A 7,750-nucleotide genomic window follows, 5' to 3' on the forward strand; every position below is an offset into this window, starting at 1 on the left:
TTCCGCTGGCTGCCGATGATTCTACGAGGCGTCGCTGGGCCTGCCGTACCTGCCGCTGATGTGATTCCCGCTGTTGGCTTGGCTGTCCCTTCTGGGTCTACCGCTGCCCGCTGTTCCTGCCGCTCCTGAGCTGGTTGCTGTTCCTGTCGCTCCTGGTTCCTGTGCCTGTCCATGCTGGTCCTGCCCACGGTGTGTCTTCCCCAGTCCCAGGTCCTTCCGGACAGGTGCAGTCGGGCCGTGTTGCTTCGGCAATAGCCCCGGCTCCGGCCTGGATGGAGGACCTGACGACTGTCCTGCGTGAGCTGACGAGGAAGAGGAGAAGAGGAAGCTGTCATCTTCGTCTTCATCGTCTGCTGCTGCCTCTTCCCCTTCGACTTCTAAGGCCCATAAGCCGAAGAAGGCTGCCTTCCCCCCTAAGAAGTCTCCTTCGGGAACTTCTAAGGGCCCGTCCCACCGGGTGGGACGGGGGGTCCTTCTGCTGGTCCTCCTGCTCCTTCGGGAGCGGGGCCCGTCTCCCCCCTTCCGCAAGGAAGAGATAGACGGGGGACCAGAGGAGTATCGGTTAGCTCTGGTACTTCCTCGCCTGGTGCTAGCGGCGATGCCGCTACGCCAGGTACCGGCTCGGTCTCTCGTTCGCGAGAGATCCCGAGTGTACGTTCTCCCTCGGGAGACCGTGCAGCCAAGTTTCGGCTGCCAGGAGCGCTCGGCACCAAGACGCGGCACGGAGCAGAAGGCTGGTGAGAGACGCTCAGTGACTCTTGCCAGGCCAGCGGCCGCTCTTGCAGCGACCAGCTGGTAACCCGGGTGTTTTCCCCCTAAGAAGGCTCCTTCGGGACCTTCTAAGGGCCCGTCTCGCTCCGACGATTCGGGGAGCTCTTCTGCTGGTCCTCCTGCTCCCTCGGGAACAGGGCCCGTCTTTTCTTCTACCAAGGAGAAGAAGGCGGGGACCAGAGGAGTACCAGCTTCGGCTGGCACTTCCTCGCCTGGTTCTAGCGGTTCTGCCGCTAAACCAGGATCCGCCTCGGCTTCTCGTTAGCGAGAAGTACCGAGTGGACGGTCTCCCGCGGGAGACCGTCCAGCCAAAGTCTTGACCTCGAGCTCAGCTCGCCGCCAAGACCGAAAGCGCGGGAGCAGAAGACTGGCGAGTGTCGTGCAGAACAGACTCTCGCTAGGCCAGTGGACTCTCTCGCAGCGACCAGCTGGCTGCTCGGGTTGACGTGACGGTCGCTGACCAGCCACGGGTTGAGGCGAGGAAGGGGTCCCCGCGGTCGTCGGTACCAGCCACGGCTGGTACCAGCGGCTCGACGCGCCGAGAGGACGCTCGCCGGTCTCACCGCGACAACGAGCCTAGCAGGTCACCTGACGCCGCTCCCATCGGGACCGGGCGGAGACGGTAACCAGCAACAGCTCGCCTGACGCTAGAGATCAGCGTCGACGTTCTCAGCCGAGCCTCTCGCCCCAGGCGAGCGCAAGGCTAGGCCTGCTGCTCGATCGCCACCGCGGGTTGACGATCAGCAGCAGCCCTCCAAGCACGCTGGTCCTGCCAGCGAGCTAGGGGGGGGCGTCAGGTCTGCCTCTCCTGTACCTTCAACCTCCTCGGGCTACACCGGGTGGAGCGAGGTACCTATGAGTGATCGCGAGAGGTGCGCCGCTCGCGATCCCGCTATGACGCCGTATGGACCAGGCACGGTTCTAGGACCGACCAGGACATACGTGCAAGTAGCTGGAGGCGACCGTCAGGGGTCTGCCGCTATTCCTCCTTCGGAAGGAGGAGTATCTCGGGATCTGTTCTTGTTGGAAGGACTGGACGGTCCTACTCCGCAAGACGCGTTACTCCCGAGATACAGAGGAGTTACAGAAGTCATTAAGCTGATTCGTCAGCATAATGACCTTGCGGAAGGATTGCCGCTCCCACCAGCAGAGCCCACGTCTCTGCTCGAGTCCCTTTGGGGCCCGAGAGGGAACCCAAACCGACGGTGGGCGGTCTGCCGCGATCGGAGCTTGCCGATTCTGTCTCGAACCAGAGTCCTCTCGTCTCCGGACGAGAAGGCTCGCTCAGTTCTGGCCGGTCGATCAAGCTACTTCCACCTCCTCTACTGCGACAGCGGCGTTTCTCAGTGTCTTCGGACACCGTATTTAAATACTCCTTCGGTCCTCCTGAGAGGTTTCGACCTCGACGAGGACTGGAATGAGTCGGAGGACGGTGGTATCCGGCTCTCCCCCGTCAGGTGTCGATCAGCCCCACCCAGACGACGTTCACAGTGGCGGCGACCCTTACCTACAGTGAGAGTTCGTAACCCTCCGCGGGGGTAAAACGTTTTTCTCCTGACGATACGTTTTCCCAGACTCTGAGAGACATCGCCGCAAGGCGATGGCTGCTCCTATTCTTCTCCAACTGCTAGTTCCACTGGGAAGGCGAGCGAGTATCCAATTCCTCCACCATTCCCTCTCTCTTACGGCTACGAGGAAAGGGGAGGGATCCTACAGAGATTTCTCTGTAGATCCCACGTTCGGGACTGCGCTACCGGGGGTACCTTCGGGTCCTACCTGACGTAAGCCCCGGTCGTTGAGGAGGGATCCTGCCCCATTCTCGATTTCTACGGGAATCGAGAGGACCACCAGCCGATATCGTTTGACGAATTCGGTGGGGGTTTCGCAGACTGCTTAGAATTCTAAGGAATTTCTAGCGCATTCAGAGTGTTCGAGTTTTTTTACGATCTCCAAACACTTAGCGAGACCACGGTCTAAAGTGAGCGAGACGAGAATCCCCGATGTTACATGATAATCGGGAACCTCGCCTATGCTCGAATTCCTGGAATTTCTAGCATTGGGAAGAAGACTGCTGATGAAAGAAACTATCTTACAGTAGGCGACCAACCTGGAATAGAGAAGATCGGACTGGGAATATCCAGTTTGGCTTGAACTATCGTCTTAGTATTCTGTTCACCATTGAAGCTTTCCTTCGAGGAAGACTTCTCCTTCACTCTTTGATAGAGATCGAAGGTGGTCGATCTCCAATCCTTATTTTGTTTTCTTGAAGGAAAGAATTTAGGATGGAGATCGTTGTTCAGAATCCTACAAATATACTACGTATATTAAACCTCGCGACTGATTCTACTAAGCAGTTGAATTGTCCGAGGGGTAAGCGCATATCCTAGTTATCTACGGATTGCGACTTAGAAGAGAAGTATTCTAATTGAACTGCAACTCGGGGTTGCCTGCAACCTCCCAGGAGTTTTTCAGTTTTCAATTTTATATACTTATGGTTTTTGTCACGAACAACACCATTTCAACTTTTATATTTACCGAAATTCGTTTTCGCCTAAATATAATTGCTCGAGCATATCTTTTATGCTCGGTAGTTCTAGCCGAACGCATTCCTTCATGGAATAATGGATTACATGGCAACTCAGGATGACGAGTCGGCGAGAGCTCAGGCTCAACTCACTGCGTATTGAACTGCCTGACAGCAGCTCAGTATCAGCTGGGCCTCCGAGATGCACGGTCAGTTATGTCTCTCTCTCCCCTGGTTTGATTGACTACCGAACCGTATCTCTGCCCAACAATCATGGACTTAGGTCTCTGATTAATGGGGATTCTCGCAATAATGAAGGACCATTACTGCTGTGACGCTAGAGTCCATCGCCTTCGACATTGCGAGAATTTTCAATAGAGATATCTCTTGGACTCTTTCATCTTTCTGTTTACCGCACGGTAACAGAAGTCTGTACAAGTCTCCCGCTGCATCGCACTGCGATAATGCGAATGATTTTGCAGACATCTGAGTTTGTCTTCAAAATATCTCGTATTCGTAGGTGTACAATTGTTCATTGTTCAACCCGAATTACGAGATCTGTCAGAAGACATCGCCTACTCTCCGACCTGACAGCTCTACTTCCAAATGTTCAGCCCATGAGAAGCAGTTCTTCAGGCGGTTTTCCCCTGTGTTTTCATTACTGAAGAACGCGCTTTCATTGCAACTACGACTTCTCACCGGACAGCAATGAAATAGCGGTTAGCGTTTTCAGTCCATTTGTAAGCACGGTTATGAATCTTGAGAATCCTTCTCTCGATTCGTCTGTGAAGACGTAGGTTGCATTCAATATCTACTTCGTCTTCAACGGTACATAGTGTTGTTTCTCCTTAGCTGAGATTCAACAACCATGAGATGTTTTGCCTTCAGGGACCTCGGTCTCTAGAAGGCAATTGACTTTCGCCTGTTGGGCACATGCCTAAGAGAATCATCACCTCGCTGTCCCGGCATTGGTGACAAACAAATACATTATTTGTTTGGTCTCTCGGCATAACCCTTTTAAGGCGAAGGTCACGTGACTTACTCGGATGCTTTGACAACTTGCCTCCTACCGAACGCAGTCAGTCGGCAGCTGTCAGAGCGCACGAGTCAGTTACGAACTACGCTGTTTACTTAGTTCGGTTGTTACACAGCAATCATTACTTCGTTTTAATAGCTTGTCACAGGTACCCATACCATTGACACCACCATGGAGTGTCGGTGTCCTATCCACTACCGAGAACTTCGCTGCATGGGGATAGGAGGATGCGAGAGACTTCGTGGCAAACGGACAGACCAGTATGGGTACTGGACATCACCGAAGTAGAGAAGAGGAATAGGTCATGCGACTATTTCCTTCTTTTCCTCTGAGGAACTGCATGACTTCTCCTGCGAAGTCAAGCATACCGGGGATGGGGATCCGTGACGCTCGATTTCGTACCGAAAACTTCGTAGCGAAGACTCAGAACCCTTCGGTCCCTGACGATTGGTTCGAGTCGTTTCACAATTCCCCTCCCTAATGGACTTCACCGCCTTCGATGCGAAGGAGATGCTGCCTTGTCCGCAAGAACTTCTCCGTGGCGGCAGGTACTGAAGGCAGGGGTCTGGTCCAACCAGACCACATGCCCTTCCTTCTACCTTCGGGATATTGCCCACAGGTCCTTGGATCTTTTTCCTTGGGACCCGTGGTGGCTGCTCAACACGTTGTGTAGCGAACCCAGACCCTCGCAGGCTGAACAGCATCGAGTCCTGGTGTGACCGTAAGAATGGATGAGTGAATGAGAGGTGTGACTGGCTCCTCTTCCCATCTTTTTCTTCCCCTCTACCTGTGGTTAGAGGGACACGGTCGTCCACCCTGCTGGATTAGGACAAGATGCGTATATCCACCACTTCCTCCAACAAGGGGGAGAAAAGTGGATGCCAGCTTGAGACAAACCCATACTTTTTGTGCCTCTTGCAAACAGGAACAAGTTCTTGCTTGCTGGTACGAAGAGATACGCTTGCCTCTCTCTTAGTACTCGGCCCAGAGGTCTGACCATTGATCCTGCGGTGCACACCCCGATCAATCGGACAGAGGCTTGGATCCCTCCCTCGCTCTTACGACCAGGGAGGCATTCCAGGGATGGACGAACACCAGTCTGTTCATCAAAAGACTCAGATTCCTCCCACCAAGAAGTGAGTCTTCCTATTGTTAAAGGACCGATGGTTTGTATTACGTATCGGAACAAATGACAATTTGTCGAAAATTGCATTTTTCCTAACTATACAAACCTGAGGTCCTTTACATATAGTCCCTCCTCATGCCACCCCTCACTCTGCGTATTTTGCATGGGCCAAAAGCAAAAGTGATTTGTTTACCTCCCAGTCGCGCGGCGCGCGACTGTCGGACAAGCAGTTAACTACCGTTCTCAACCCTTGTTCGAAGCTTACGACCGTTCCAGCTGCCGCTAGCTACTTCCTATTGTTAAAGGACCTCAGGTTTGTATAGTTAGGAAAAATGCAATTTTCGACAAATTGTCATTTTGGCTTGAACTATCGTCTTCGGTATTCTGTTCACCATTGAAGCTTTCCTTTGGGAAAGACTTCTCCTTCACTCTCTTGACTAGAGAACGAAGGCGGTCGATCTCCAATCCTTATTCTCATTCCTCGAGGGGAAAAGAATTTAGGATGGAGGTCGTTGTACAGAACCTACAAATATACTACGTATATTACCCTCGCGACATGATTCTTTTAACAGTTGAATTGTCCGGGGTAGGCGCATACCGTAGTTAACTCTACGGTTTGTGACCGAGACGAATTGTATCTTAATTGAACTGCAACTCGCGGTTGCCTGCAACCTCCCAGCAGTTATCAGTTTCGATTTTAGATACTTGGTATTGTCACGACAACACCAAATCAGCTTTTGTATTTACCGAAATCCGTTTCGTTTAAATATAATTGCTCGAGCGTATTCTTTATGCTCGATGGTTCTAGCCGAGTGCATTCCTTCGTGGAATAATTGATTACCTGGCAACTCAGGATGACGAGTCACCGAGAGCTATCTGCGTATTGGACTGCTGATAGCAGCTCAGTATCAGCTAGGTCTCGAGATGCACGGTCGGTTACGTCTCTCTCCCCCTGGTTTGATTGACTACCGAAACCGTATCTCTGCCCAACAATCATGGACTTAGGTCTCTGATTAACGGGGATTCTCGCAATAATGAAGGACCATCTACTGCTGTGACGCTCGATTTCATCGCCTTCGACATAGCGAGAATTTTCAACAGAGATATCTCTTGGACTCTTTCATCTTTCTGTTTACCGCACGGTAACAGAAGTCTGTACTAGTCTCCCGCTGCATCGCACCGCGATAATGCGAATGATTTTTGCAGACATCTGAGTTTGTCTTCAAAATATCTCGTATTCGTAGGTGTGCAATTATTCATTGTTCGCCCCGAATTAACAGATGTGTCAGAAGACATCGCCTACTCTCCGACCTGACAGCTCTACTTCCAAATGTTCAGCCCATGAGAAGCAGTTCTTCAGGCAGTATTTCCCTGTGTCTTCATTACTGAAAAGCGCTCCGCTTTCATTGCAACTACGATCCTCACCGGACAGCAATGAATAGCAGTTAGCGTTCTCAGTGTTTGTAGCACAGGTTCAGAATCTTGAGAATCCTTCTCTCGGTTCAGCTGTGAAGACGTAGGTTGCATTTTCTGTACACCTTCGTCTTCAACGACACATAGTGTTTGTTTCTCCTTAGCTGAGAATCAACTATACTATGAGTATCTTGTCATCAGGGACCTCGGTCTATAGAAGGCAATTGACTTTCGCCTGTTGGGCACATGCCTTAAGAGAATTATCACCTCGCCTTCTGGCATCGGTGACGAACAAATTATTTGTTTAGTCTCTTGGCATAACCCTTTTAAGGCGAAGGTCACGTGACTTGCTCGGGTGCTTGGACAACTTGCCTCCTACCGAACGCAGTCAGTCGGCAGCTGTCAGAGCGCCCAAGTCTATTACGAACTTCGCTGTGGACTTAGTTCGGTTGTTCCATAACAGTCTTTTCTTCGTCCTAACGGCTTGTCACAGTACCCATACCATCGACACCCACCATTGAGTGTCGGTGTCCTATCCACTACCGAGAAGAAGAACTTCACTGCGTGGGGATAGGAGAATGTGAGACACTTCGCTGCAGACGGATAGACCAGTATGGGTACAGGACATCACCGAGTCGAGAAGAGGGATAAGGTCATACGACCATTCCCTTCTTTTCCTCTGAGGTAATTGCAATGACTTTTCCTGCGAAGTCAAGCATCCAGGGGATGGGGATTCGTGACGCTCTATTTCGTACCGACTTCGTAGCGAAGACTCAGAAACCCTTCGGTTCCTGACGATCGGTTAGAGTCCTTCACAAATCCCCTCCCTAATGGACTTCACCGCCTTCGATGCGAAGGAGATGCTGCTTTGTCCTGTGAA

This window comes from Macrobrachium nipponense, chromosome 9 (genome assembly GCF_015104395.2).
Source record: "Macrobrachium nipponense isolate FS-2020 chromosome 9, ASM1510439v2, whole genome shotgun sequence".
Classification (NCBI taxonomy): domain Eukaryota; kingdom Metazoa; phylum Arthropoda; class Malacostraca; order Decapoda; family Palaemonidae; genus Macrobrachium; species Macrobrachium nipponense.